This window comes from Ceratotherium simum, chromosome 1 (assembly GCF_057802395.1).
Source record: "Ceratotherium simum simum isolate JZ-2026a chromosome 1, ASM5780239v1, whole genome shotgun sequence".
Lineage (NCBI taxonomy): Eukaryota > Metazoa > Chordata > Mammalia > Perissodactyla > Rhinocerotidae > Ceratotherium > Ceratotherium simum.
The window spans coordinates 81,204,523-81,218,084 of NC_141900.1; the positions used below are offsets into that span (position 1 = coordinate 81,204,523).

Genomic DNA, 13,562 nt, shown 5'->3' on the forward strand with positions numbered 1-13,562 from the left:
CATGGTTGTACTACATTAACTTAAGCCTCTTATAGAATCAAATGCACTAAGCTATACTTTAAAAACTCTTGACTTGGCCGGCCCCGTGGCTTGGCGGTTAAGTGCGTGCACTCCGCTGCTGGTGGCCTGGGTTCGGATCCCAGGCGCGCACCGACACACTGCTTCTCCTGCCATGCTGAGGCCGCGTCCCACGTACAGCAACTAGAAGGATGTGCAGCTATGACATACAACTATCTACTGGGGCTTTGGGGGAAAAAAATAAATAAAATTTAAAAACTCTTGACTTGAATAGAAGATTGTTGTAAGAAAAAAATATTATGGATTCTCTTTTATATTGATTGTAAAACTGTTGTTCAGATTTTTCTCAAGTAATATAAGCAGTAGTCTCTCTATATAAGTGCTAAATGAGAAATTTCTTTTGGAATTTAGTTGCAGAGAATAGGCTCTCTAGAAGCACTGGCATAATTTCTGTTTTCTGATGATGGTTATAAAATAATGTATTTCTCTACCCCACCCTCCGCCGACCCTGCCTGCTCCACCTCAGCTGCTAGGATACTCAGAGCAAAATTTGATGCTCAATTATAACAACTATGTCAATGCTTTCAAAATCTCAGACATTTGCATGATACCTTCAAGATGTTTGTTATATCCTCATACTTCCAAAAGAATTTACATTCTAATTTTAATCAAATCATTTTTTTTACTTTAACAAATGTGTTTTAAAAGAATACTTGGGTTTGATGAGCTAGCTATATTTTAAATTCACATTAAAATAAATATTAAACTATTAAAATAAAAAATTATTTTCATAATCCTTAAAATCATCTCACATACCATCAGTGGTACACATATCATATGTCGGAAAACATTGAACTGTGTTAACTTTTAGGGTTGGCTTATTTTGCTCTCCTATACTTGGTTCTGATTTTCTATTAATAACTTTATTGTATATGCCTTTTGTTGCCTCAAAATGTCTTTGCTAAAAGGGACTCGACTGCAGGTGGCAGAAATCTAAGTGCAAATAGCTTATGTAAAAAAAAAAAAAAATGAATTGGGTCTGTTGCTTCTCATAACCGAAAAGTCCAAGATAGACCTCTTCAGGCTTAGCTGCTAGGGCTCATTGATGTCAGTAGGTTTCAGCCCTTCATTCTCCACCTCTCAGCTTTATACTATAGCCATGATTCTTGGGCAGGCTCTCTCCATGTGCTGGCTCCCTGCAGCTCCAGGACTTATCACCTACCAATGTAGCAATAATTTCAGGAAAAACAAACAAAATTCTCTTTTCCCACAACTAGAACAAAAGTCTTAGGTCTGGCTCTCATTGCCCTGATTAGCATCAGCATCCTGTGCCCATTCCTTAACTAATCACTGTGGCATGGAGTTTGCAGTGTTCTGATTGGTAAAAGTTTGGATCATGCACCTGGGGGAGATGGGTCAGTTCCACCCACACCACATATACTAATAGTGGGGTAGATAGATTCTAAAGTAAAAGAAGAGTGTGGTTACCAGTTGTAATGGACTGAATGTGTGTCCCCTGTCCCCTGTCGCTCCCCCCCCGGCCCCCCACCATTCATATGTTGAAATCCTAACCCCTAAGGTGATGGTATTAGGGGGTGGGGCCTTTGGGAGGTAATTAGGTCATGAGGGTGGAACCTTCATGAATGGGACTAGTGCCCTTATAAAAGGGACCCCAGAGAGTTCTCTCGCCCTCTTTCTGCCATGTGAGAATAAAATGAGAGGTCCACAGTCTGCTACCCAGAAGAGGGCCTTCACTCTAGCCCCACCATGCTGGCATCCTGATCTCAGACTTCAGTCTCCAGAACTGTAAGAAATAAATTTCTGTTGCGTATAAGTCACTCAGTCTATGGTACTTTGTTATAGTAGCCTGCACTAAGACACCAGTGGTAGGGAAAATGAGTGCCAGATAGGAAAAAACATCAGGTGTACACTGCAAAGTAGGGCTGCCAGATTTAGAGGGGAAAAAAAGTAGGACACCCAGTTAAATTTGAATTTCAGACAAACAGTGAGTAATTTTTAGTACAAGTATGTCCCATGCAATATTTGGGACTACATATGCTAAAGAATTAGTTGTTATTTATCTGAAATTTAAATTTAACTGGACATTATGTATTTTATCTGGCAACTTTACCACAAAAGTATGTAAATAGATTCAATTTTAAAAAAGAACAAAGCATGTACAAGTAAGGTTAACTTTAGAGGAATAAGAAAATACATAATCTCGTATTAGCTACTTCATCCATCACCGAATCATGATGTAAATATTACTTGACTGTAATAAAAATAGCATATTTATGACCAAATTTCCATTGTCAAAAAGAAAAAAAATTTTTTAAGCAATGATCTCAATAATTCAAGCAATCTGTTCTCACTTTATTTTCATAGATTTGATTGATATAATTTAAGTATCTACATTTTCTATTTTTTGGTTGGTTCAAGGTAAAGACCTATCTTATTTAGATATTTCCACTTTTTTAGCGCACCTGCATATGTGAAACTATAGAGCATTTTGGCTACGTTTATTGGGCAATGGCTGCTACAATACTTCCTTGATTCATCCTGCGACTTTTGGTTTCTCAGGATGTTTTTTGCTCATGTCATCTAACAGATATCATCAGGCAGATTCACCAGTGTGTACTATGCATCTTTACTACCCTTATTTTAGGAATAGCACTTCGGTTATCATTTGAGGAGCTACATCTTTTCCTGTTGTGTATAGTCTTGGTAGGATGGACAAGCCAGGTGTCCTGCCATCTTTGAACAGGTGGTGTGTGACCCAAGCTGGGCCAGTCAAACAATTCCTTCCTGAAATTTGAGTGTGAAGAGGAGTTATTCTGGAACCAAAGCAGGAGCTGATTTGTTCAGATGGTGGCTAGCTGAGGAAATTATCCTTTAGTTCCTTTTGCTGTAATCCCAGGATGCTGTTGTTTCTGTCCTATGTATGTAAGGTGTATATGAGCCTCCCCATCTTCCTGATAATTTCCTTTTTGATGCTGAAGTTGTGTCTGTTTTTAGAGACACATGCATCTTTCTAAGTAGATGTCATATAATTTTGACATTTTAAATTTTATTTCTCACGTCAGCTTATAAATCCAACATAGGAATCTACCAGTACTGAAGTAGAATTTCTATAATATAGTCACAGTGAAAGAAACACAAATGATGAGTTTATTACCTATTTCTGTTTAGTCTTTTTTTTTCCTAAGGAGAATTATGGGTTCAATCAAGAGGGTCTACCTCAATTAACCTCTCTTATTGGTTCAAGTATCTGTTATGTTCAAGATATAGTGTAAGGCTCTTGGGAGGATACAAAAATTAACAGTTTTGGATTTCAAAGAGTTAATGAAGTAAATTGGGTTCCTTAAAAACACAACTCTGAGATGGATTTTAGTGTTTAGGTTTAGAAGTGTCCTTTTGAAAAGACGGAAGGAAGCAGGAGTAGGCAGAAGGAGAAGTTGAATTGTAATGCAGGCCCAAAAACAGTTTTAGCTCATCCCAGGAAAACCTCTGGAGCTAAAATGGCCCTTCAGAGTATTCCCAAGATGACATCAATTAGTCATTGATGTAAGCAGCCAAAAAAGGGGCATGACCTTGGATGAGATGGTTCTCTATAGCTGGAGAAACCCCTGTAGGGGCTGGCAGCTGAAAGCCATCTGCCAACAGCCCTTCCAGGTGCTGAGGAACAAGTCCTCCAGGAAGGAAGATCTGGGTGACTTGTGACAGTGTCCTCCACAGTTCACCATATAGTGCAAGAGATTATGACATGCAAATATCTGTCTACTTTATAGTTTATATAGTCCTTTTGCAAAGAATCTCATGGAGTAACAATAGCTGCCTCAAATCCATGAGGGAAAGAGATTTGAAGAAAAAAAAATTGACCATTTACTAATATAAGGTAAAATGTGATATGGAGATTTTTGGATTTCATAGACCAAGGAAATTTCCCTTCAAAATCTAGATGACAAACATAAGGTTACCAACTTTTATTTTTACGAAGTAAGGATTTTTTTTTAACATAGTCATTAAAGAGACAGGGTATTTTAAACTAAAAGATGGGATATACATAATATCAGAATAAAGGACAACTGTTTAAATAAATTTACCTTTATAAAAATTTGCTACATTGTTTTTATTTATCTCATTTCACTGTGGACAGGAGAAAAGTTTGTCACCAATAGTATGTTTGTGGACTGCCACTTGGGAATTATTATCATAAATGAGATATTTTTTAAAAACCTATTATGGAAGTTCCCTGTATGACACCAGGAAGACTTGGTAGAAAAGATAACATTAAAGCTGGACAGTTCTGGAAAGCTAGGGAGCAGGATGAGTCAGGTTGAGTGAATAGTGTGAGCAAAGACATGCAGATTGGAAAGAGAAGGGCGTGATCACATAATGAAGTAGTAATTCTTCTCAGGAGGGGCATTAGTCATGTAGAGGAGAGTTGAGCAATGAAACTAAAGTGCATTGGGATCTGATTATTCAGTAGACAATGGATAAATATTCCAGGTGTTTGAGCAAGGAATTTACATGATCAGATTTGTGCTTTAAGAAAAATAGTTAAGTTTTATTTACAAAATATGCTTAAAATGGATTATATGGTGGAGATTTTGTGTCTCATTACAAAGCTATTGTTGTAGTCTGTAAAAGGTAAAAGGAAGATACAGATTAGGAATGTGGCTTGGAGAATATGAAGGAGGAAATGGATGTGGTAAATATAGTAGGAAGAGAATCAACAGGATTTGGCAATGTATTGAACATAAAGGCTTAAGGAGAAGGAAGAGAAAAAGATAGCAGTTCCGTTAATAGAAAAAGAGAATGAGGAAGGGAGAGATTTTCGAAAAAAGATAAAAAGTCCAGTTGCAGACATCATGAATTTAATATTCTGCCTTAGGAAGAGTAGGCTGAAGAGAAAGTCTGTTTCTGAAAATGCTTTTTCTTTCTTGCTATTTCTTGGATATATCATCTTCAACCGACAACTAAATAAGGACAGTCCTCGCTTTGCATGGTATCCGGTTAATGGAATCTTGTGCATGTCGGAACTGTTTCCTCAGTCTTCATTGAGATCAAATCTCAGTTAACATGGTACCATTCGAAGTGAGAACTGCTTGAATGTAGATTTCAATAACTGTATATCAGTGTTGCTGTAACTCAGCACTATTGATATTTTGGACTGGATAATTTTTTATTTTGGAGGGCTGTCCTGTGCATTGTAGGATGTTTAGCAACATCTCTGGCCTCTACCCTCTAGATGCCAGTAGCATCCTTTGTTGTGACAGCCAAAAATGTTTCTAGACCTCGCCAGATGTCCCCCCTGGGAGGAACAATCGCTCCAGTTGAGAACTACTGCAATATATGTACATGTAGATATAAACGTACAAATATAAATTGACCTTTATAGAGCAAGATGAGCCTCCTCATTATTGATCCATGTTTGTGATTGGCGGTAAAGTGCCCAGTTGCTAGTATTATGACCACTCCATGACCAACATTTCTTTCCTTATTATATCTACGTAAAGACTATTCTTTGTTGAATGGCCACTGATGAAATTTGTTGAATTTATTGCTTGTACTTCTGTATCTTTACCTCATGGATTCATAGTTACTTTGCTCTAAAAAGGAGAGAAACCAACCTTACTGAATGTCAGGGGAATCTGTCAGTTGCTTCTTTCACACATAATTCTATAGCCATTACTTATATTTGAAAATGTATTTGATTTCAGTCCACCCAAGTTATTATTATTCTCTTCAGTTCATCATTCACATATGTTCGTAATCCTGTATTTTTCCTCCATATACGTATATTCGAGTAGCAGAGCTATGCTATAGTGTTTCACCTCCCTGCTAGTATATTGGTTGCGATTTAGAACCTTTTGGTTGTTATAATATTTTGGCTTTTTTGTTATGGGTAGTTTGTATATGATTTCAATTACTTGGACTTGGAGAAAAGTCTCTAAGACTGGAAGCAGAATGGTTAGTGGATAGAATCCATGGATAACAGCAACATCCAGTCATATTTCAGGCAACAGTGGGGACCAAGGTTTAAAAACAGGGCATCTTAGTAGGTGGAAAGAGCATAATCAGACATGTGATACTCTGACATCAAGATGCAGTAGTCATCTGAGAGGCTGGTGTACAAATAATAGGAATTCCAACCATTAAAATGATGTTTCTGGTACAAAATTTCAAATCCAAAGGCTGAAGTTTAAAAAATATATATGGCCCCTCATCTAAGCAGTGGGAATGAGCAACTAAGCAAAAAACCTGGGAGTGAAACTAAGAATTCGGGACAACCCAGAGGTCCGATTATTTGAATTACATGGCGTAGAAACTGTGATGTGTGGAATAATAAATGAAACCAGTGGTAAGTGAGGTACTTTGGAACAGAATTATAGAAAATTGCCTTACAACCAAGCATTGTCTGATGAAAGCTGCTTGAGCACTTTCTGCCTCAAGTCAGAAGGAAATGCCATGGAGTGGGCAGATCAGAGGGCCCAGGGGGCTATCTGCCAACTGATGCACAATGGAAGCTGACAGCTGATGTTACAGTTAAGAAACTGGATTTGATGGCAGGCTGTACCACATCCATGAAAACGAATTGATAGTACCAATTATTTATTATTATTTTGTGTGAGGAAGATCAGTCTTGAGCTAACATCCATGCCAATCCTCCTCTTTTTTTGGCTGAGGAAGACCGGCCCTGAGCTAACATCTATTGCCAATCCTCCTCCTTTTTTTCCCCTTTTTCTCCCCAAAGCCCAAGTAGATAGTTGTATGTCATAGTTGCACATCCTTTAGTTGCTGTATGTGGGACGCCGCCTCAGCATGGCCGGAGAAGCAGTGCGTCGGTGCGTGTCCGGGATCCAAACCCGGACTGCTAGTAGCGGAATGTGCGCACTTAACTGCTAAGCCACGGGGCCGTGCCCGCTAGTACCAATTATTGATGACACACCATGATGTCTCCTAAGATTCATTGGTTGTCTTGATTTGGTTTTCTTTTTTCTGTGTTACTGGAACCTGTATTCCTTCGGTAGAATGTTCTTATGATGGTTTAAGTCTATTCTTGCCTACGGAAGCTACTGGCAGTCTTTAGTCTTTTTCCTGATTCTTGCTCAGACTTATTCTTTGCTTCTTTAGATTTTACAGTCTAACTCAAAAAGAAGCTTTTGCTGTTAATACAACTAATTGTCCATGTGCTCTTCTTGTATGAGTTTCTGTTTGTGCACATGTATGAGAAAGAATTATACAAACTGTGGCTTATCAGATTTCAGTGTAGTTTTACATTTAAAAAAATTAGATCTTTACTCTTCCAGTTATTTAATAATTATATTTAGAAATAATGTTTACTTTGTTATTCTTTTAATTCTTTTCCCTTTTTTATGAAAAATTAAGATAAGTATAAATTGATCACTACTGGAGATTGCATTGTTGGTTTTTAAATTTTATATTAATTTTTACTAGTTCATTTTTATACTAGTTCAAAAAAGGATACCTATAGTGTATTTATAGGCTCTTGGGATAAATTTCATCACATAGAAGGTTTTTACTAAGCACGCATTTCTCACATGGTATTAACTTTAAACAACTCATTTTTGGGGGGTGGGGGTGAGGAAGATTGGCCCTGAGCTAACATCTGTTCCCAATCTTCCTCTTTTTGCTTGAGGAAGATTGTCCCAGAGCTAACATCTGTGCCAGTCTTCCTCTATTTTGTGTGTGGGACACTGCCACAGCATGGCTTGATGAGTGGTATATAGGTCTGTGCCTGAGATCCAAACCCTTGAACCCCAGGCCACTGAAGCGAAGCACATGAACTTAACTACTGGGCCAGCCCCTAAACAACTCAGTTTTACCTTTGTGTGTGTGTGTGTGTTTTCTTTACATCAACCAACTCATTTTTTGAGTCAAATCTTTACTGTTTGCTTTACTTAAATCCCTCAAGCTTATTATTCAGAGCTCACAGAAATCTCAATGTAGATGGGAATTTTTAATTGTTCAAATTGATCTTTCTTCTTCTTGAGCAATGTTCGTTCTTTGTTTTACCCTCTCCCCTCAAGTTCTCTGCTTTTTAATTAATGAATTCATTTAGTCAGTTAATCAATCAATCCATATTAATCCATCCATCAAACATTTGTTTCACACTATGTCATGCATGGCAGTTGGTTAGGCAGCAGAAAATCATGGTAAGTGAGACGTTGCCTTACAAGCTGGATTCTTGCCTCTATGCTTTGTTCACTCAGCAAGGTATGCTCCCCTGCCTTGACCTTCAATTAGTGAGCAAATCCTGTCGATTCCACCTCTTTTTCCTGCTAAATCTGTCCCTTGCTGCTCCTACCAGTCTCCATTACCATCATCCTAGATCAGATGTCTATCTTTTGTCATTGGGTAACTGCAGCTGCTAATTACTGAATCTTTCTTCCTCTGATTCATATTCAGCTCTGCAGTCATAGGATCTTCCTGAAATGCAAATCAGATCTTGTCACAAGTTACTGAAAACCTCTTCAACATCTTCCATTCCTCTTGCAATGAAGTCCAGATCATTAACACTCTTCAAGGCTTTTCCTGATATGGCTCATGTATATCTCACCTGCCTCATCTCTTGGCGCTTCCTCGCTGAAACGCTTCAATAACTTAAACATCTGCTTTCTCATCTCTGGGTCTTCTGATGAGCTTTCCTTATAACTCTTCACCTTGACATTCTTTATCTCCCCACCTCCTTCACCACCCTTTTCCTAGTTAATTCTAACTCATACTTAATGTCTCGCCTTAGGTATCACTACTTCCAGATAGCTTTCTCTGGGTTAGGATCTCTTCTATGTGCACCTTTATCACAGACAGTATTGAAACTGCTTCTCTTCTTGTCCTTTTGTCCTTTATCCTTATCTTCTTGTGTTTATGCCTCTTCTTGTCTTTATAAGAGATGAGGGAAATGTCTTTTCCCCTCCATATCCTGGAAACTAGCTTAGTGCTTGTTACATTGTAGGTGCTAAATAAGCACTTGTTGAATGAATAATTGAACAAGAGAACAACTCATTGAATATTTCAAATACTTAAAGAAAATACTTATAAATCTTTTTAAAATTCCATGATAGTCTATGTTTTATACTCCATACTGGGACTATAAATAGAAAACAACCAATGATTTTGTTATTAGTCCTCAACCACATCTGGAACAAGACAAAAAATACACAAAGGAATAGAGTCACTTTGCTTTGTGCCATGTATAAAATGCTGAGTGCAGTCAATTTGTGACAGGGACTTCGATTTAGGCTTCTCAATTCCAATCTCTGGATTTCTTTTTCTTTTTTCTCCCCATTAAATGACACACAAAAAGAGCCCTTACCTTTTTTTCATCATTCTCCATAGGAATCTTTAAAATAGCAAACTTCCCTAGGCAATTGGTATAATGGAAAGCCCACTTAACTAAAAGTTGAAAGACCTGCAGCTATATGGAAAAATAGAGGAGACCATGTTTATCTCAAGTTTGCAGGCTCACACTGGTCAGGCTACCTAATTCATCCAGAAAATTAGAGGAATTGGATCAGAAGAGGCTCTCCCAGGGATCACCCAACACTTACTATTCTATAATCCATTTAAAATAGGAATTAATTTACAAATTTTAAATTTATATAAAAGTTTCAGGGAAATATCTACTACATAGGGTAAGGTATATTTCTATATGTCTTTGCGTTTGAATTACTTTAACTTGCTTGTAAATCCTTATATGACAGGGATCTCAGATTCTAACTACACTGAGTCCCCTGCTGGCACTTAGGCATGAGTGGACATCTTTTGAAAACTGGTAGGACAGGCCTAAGAAGAGCCTGATTTTCATAGGTTGATTGTCATGAGGACTTTTGTTTGAGCTAGAAGTCTGAAGTTTTGTGCATGGGAGCCTGGGAGCTGAAACAAATGCTCTGGAAGGCAACATGTCTCTTTCCTGATCTCCTATTAAATCAGAGCATCTTGGGGAGAGGTGCTTTGCATGGGAGCTGAAGGAACTATTTTCATGAAAGAAGACAAGGTTTGGGAGAGGGACATTTTCTACATTTTGGAGCAGGACACATTGCCATGCTGGTAGCAATGAGTTGTTACTGGAATGTTGTGCCATTTCTGATCCTTAAACTGCAGATTTGGGATGCGCTGGGAGAGACAGCTTTTGACAGTAATGATGTGTCCCTTCAGGTGGCTTCTCAACTGATGTTAGTAAGAAGATGGGTTATGAACACAGGCAAGACACCCCTGGAGACTCTGAAAAAATATTGGAATGAAGGTGAATTTTGCAACAGACCCTTGTCCCGTGAAGTGCAAAGGAGAACAACAAGCTCACCAAATTTGAGTAATTGCTATTAATAACAACTCCTTGTATCCCCAGGATGATGAGGCCAGGAGAAACCTGGATTAAATTTACAAAAGGGTCATATGGATGGAGTTTCTAAGCCATATACTGCCACTGTGCTATTTTTTATGGAAGAAATTCTTCCATCATTATCTATACTTGCTCTGTGTAAAATTGTAACCACTGGCCATATGTGTCTATTCAGTGCTTGAAATGTCACTGATCTGAATCAAAATGTGCTGTAAATGTAAAATACACACTGATTTCTGAGACTATAAAAAAATAATATAAAATATCTTAATAATTTTTATATTGATTATATGTGGAAATAATATTTTGGATATATTGGGTTAAATAAAACATATTACTAAAATTAACTTCCTATGTTTCTCTTTCCTTTTTAAATGTGGCCACTAGAAAATTAAACATTACATATGTGGCTTGCATTATATTTCCATTGGGCAGGGCTGACCAATACTTAATATTTGGGCACTAATTTATAATTTTATTTATTTATTTTTTCCCCCAAAGCCCCAGTAGATAGTTGTATGTCATAGCTGCACATCCTTCTAGTTGCTGTACGTGGGACATGGCCTCAGCGTGGCCGGAGAAGCGGTGCGTTGGTGCGTGCCCAGGATCCAAACCTGGGCCGCTAGCAGCAGAACGCACGCACTTAACCGTAAAGCCATGGGGCCGGCCCTTGGGCACTAATTTATATGCCACGTATTTTAGTTTTTAATTCATGCGTGCAAAAAATTTTTAGCTTGATAAAATTATAAAGTCCTTGAAGATAGGTTCTATTTTTCATTTTTCTAAGTGCTCAAAGGAATGATAGCATGCGATAGGTTTCACTACACACTTTTTGATTTGAATTGATTAAGAAATCCTGTTTGTTTTTTTCCATAAAACTGTGAGCCACTTTTAGTTTGTGTCCTAGATAAGTGTATTTTGATTATAAACAGAACTTTGTATTGTTATAAAAAGTATTCAGTTCAGGAAATGTGCTAATGAATAACAGAATTATTTTAATTCCATCGTGAGCACATTTTTCTATCTCGTTTTATATTTCTAAAATGGGAAATTTAAGAAAGGCATTAGGGCATTTTTTTTCATTAAGGTGTTTGTTTATTTTCTATAAGACTTTGATAATTTAGTATAATAGGGAGAAATATTAGCTGAATTTCTAAAGTTCCAAATTTTTAACTACTTATTTTGAACTCATTTTCCTACAGAAAACTTAGAATAGCACAAGATACTCTTGTATACCCTGCAATCAGATTCATCAATTGTTTACATTTTGTCACATTTGCTTTATTACTCTGTATCTATCCTCTATCTATCCATATTATTAATTTTTCCATGAACCATTTGAGAGACAGCTACAGATATTATACTTCATTATCTCAAAATACTTGAGTCAATATTTTCTAAAAACAGGGTATTCTCATAAAATCATAGTACAATGATCATATTTACGAAATTTAATACTAATTCGATGCAATTATCTATTAGACAATACATACTTAAATTTCACCAATTGTCTTTGTGTTATTTTCTCCCCAATCTAGGGTCCAATTCAGGAGCATGCACTGCATTTAATTATCATGCTTTTTTAGTATCCTTTAATCTAGAACAGTTCCCTGGCCTCGTTTTTTTTCTTTTGTCTTTCATGACCATGATATTTTTAAGTGTCTGGGCCAATTGTTTTATACCATGTCTTTTGATGTGAGTTTCAGTGATTAGATGCAGGTTATGAATCTTTTGACAGGAGTACAACATAAGTGATGCTCTGATCTTCTTAGGCATCACATTAGGAGAACATGATGTCAGTTTCCCATTTTGGTGATGTCAGCTTGCTAAAGGTGATGTCCACTAGGTTTCTCCACTGTAAAATTAGAATTGCAATTGTGAAAAATTACAATCTTTATGAATTCATAATTCATAAATAATTAGGAGGGAGATACTTTGACTATCTAAATATCCTATTTCTCTTCAAACTTTCACCCATATTTTTAGCCTATGTTGATGATTCTTAACCTGAATTAAATATACTTCATATTCTTCAACCAAAAAATATGTTGCCACAGATTAAATGCAGAAACAGATATGAGAATCCAGGTGAATTCTGTCAAGCCAACATTAAGAGATTCCCAAAAATGTAAAACAATGCCACTCTTCTGACTACATTACTGCACAAAATTGAAGTTCTCTTGCCCGATGCACATAAAAAGCCAATTAATTACGGCATCAGCCTTCGGGAAAAGAAATCAGCTTTATTCTGCCAGATCAATCTGCTGAAAGACAGCGGGTGTGTGCCCTCAGATCTATCTTCCCAATTCAGGATTTGGGGCAAAATTTAAGAGCTTAGGGAGAACAGGCTGGCATGCAAGAATGCTGGCGGGACATGTTTTGATTGGTGGTCTTCAAGCATTTATGGTAAGGTTCTAAACATTTATGATGAGGTTCTAAACATTTATGATGAGATGGGGAAGGAATTTTAACACCAGATCTTCCTGAATGAGGGACCCCTTTCTTCTGATAAGAGTCCAACTTTTAAGTTTTGGTCGTGTCCTGGTCCTTTTGTTCCATGGGGAGGAGGATCCTTGGTACTGCGGTCATTTTAGGTCAAGATTTCTTCTTCTGTGCGTACTCTGGCTATGTGACTTTACACATTTTCTGAAAGGTAATTTTTAATCACTTTGTTGATAAGATGAGGTCAGTTGAACTGGTCCTAGAGGGCTCATAGTTACAACTAGTTTATTTTTGCTTTGGAAAATAAAGCTATTAATATACAAATGTGTTATTCATGTTAATGTGTTATGGGTTTACAACTCCACATTTCAACTGAACTTGATTGTTATTTTAAAATGAATTAATAAATATTTTTAAAAATTTCTCGATATTGATTTTTAACATAGTAAACATCAATAGATATAACTCACTTAAACCAAAGCTATATGAGATCCTCAATAAGTTTGAGAGTACAGAGGGATCTTGAGAACAAAAAGTTTTTTCCAAAACTAAACGAAATGCTGATATCTGTGCTATAGTCTGGAAATCTCTTAAGAGAGTGGCAGTGAGAGGGAATTGAAACTGAGATTCCCAGATTAAGTCTGTCTTTTGGACAAAGGACGTATCTTCTTCAGCATAGGCTTGAGATTTTCCACAGAAAATCCTTATCTTTTAGAGATATATAATGTAAAATTGA

At 37.0% G+C, this 13,562-nt stretch overlaps 1 protein-coding gene across 3 annotated transcripts in view; it reads left to right on the plus strand.

Annotated features, from left to right (window-relative positions):
• The window catches only part of LOC101401271 (hyaluronidase Ccc Hy-4-like), a 70,816-nt gene that overhangs the window by 17,498 nt on the left and 39,756 nt on the right, over positions 1 to 13,562 (plus strand). Inside the window, exons 1-2 of one of the 3 annotated variants that reach the window (XR_015552063.1) lie at positions 1,671 to 1,824; positions 10,201 to 10,709. The gene's annotated coding sequence lies outside the window, so the exon portion shown is untranslated. Of the gene's footprint in view, positions 1 to 1,670; positions 1,825 to 10,200; positions 10,710 to 13,562 lie in introns of those variants that run through there. The other 2 variants (XR_015552062.1, XM_087430268.1) reach the window with 2 other exon arrangements.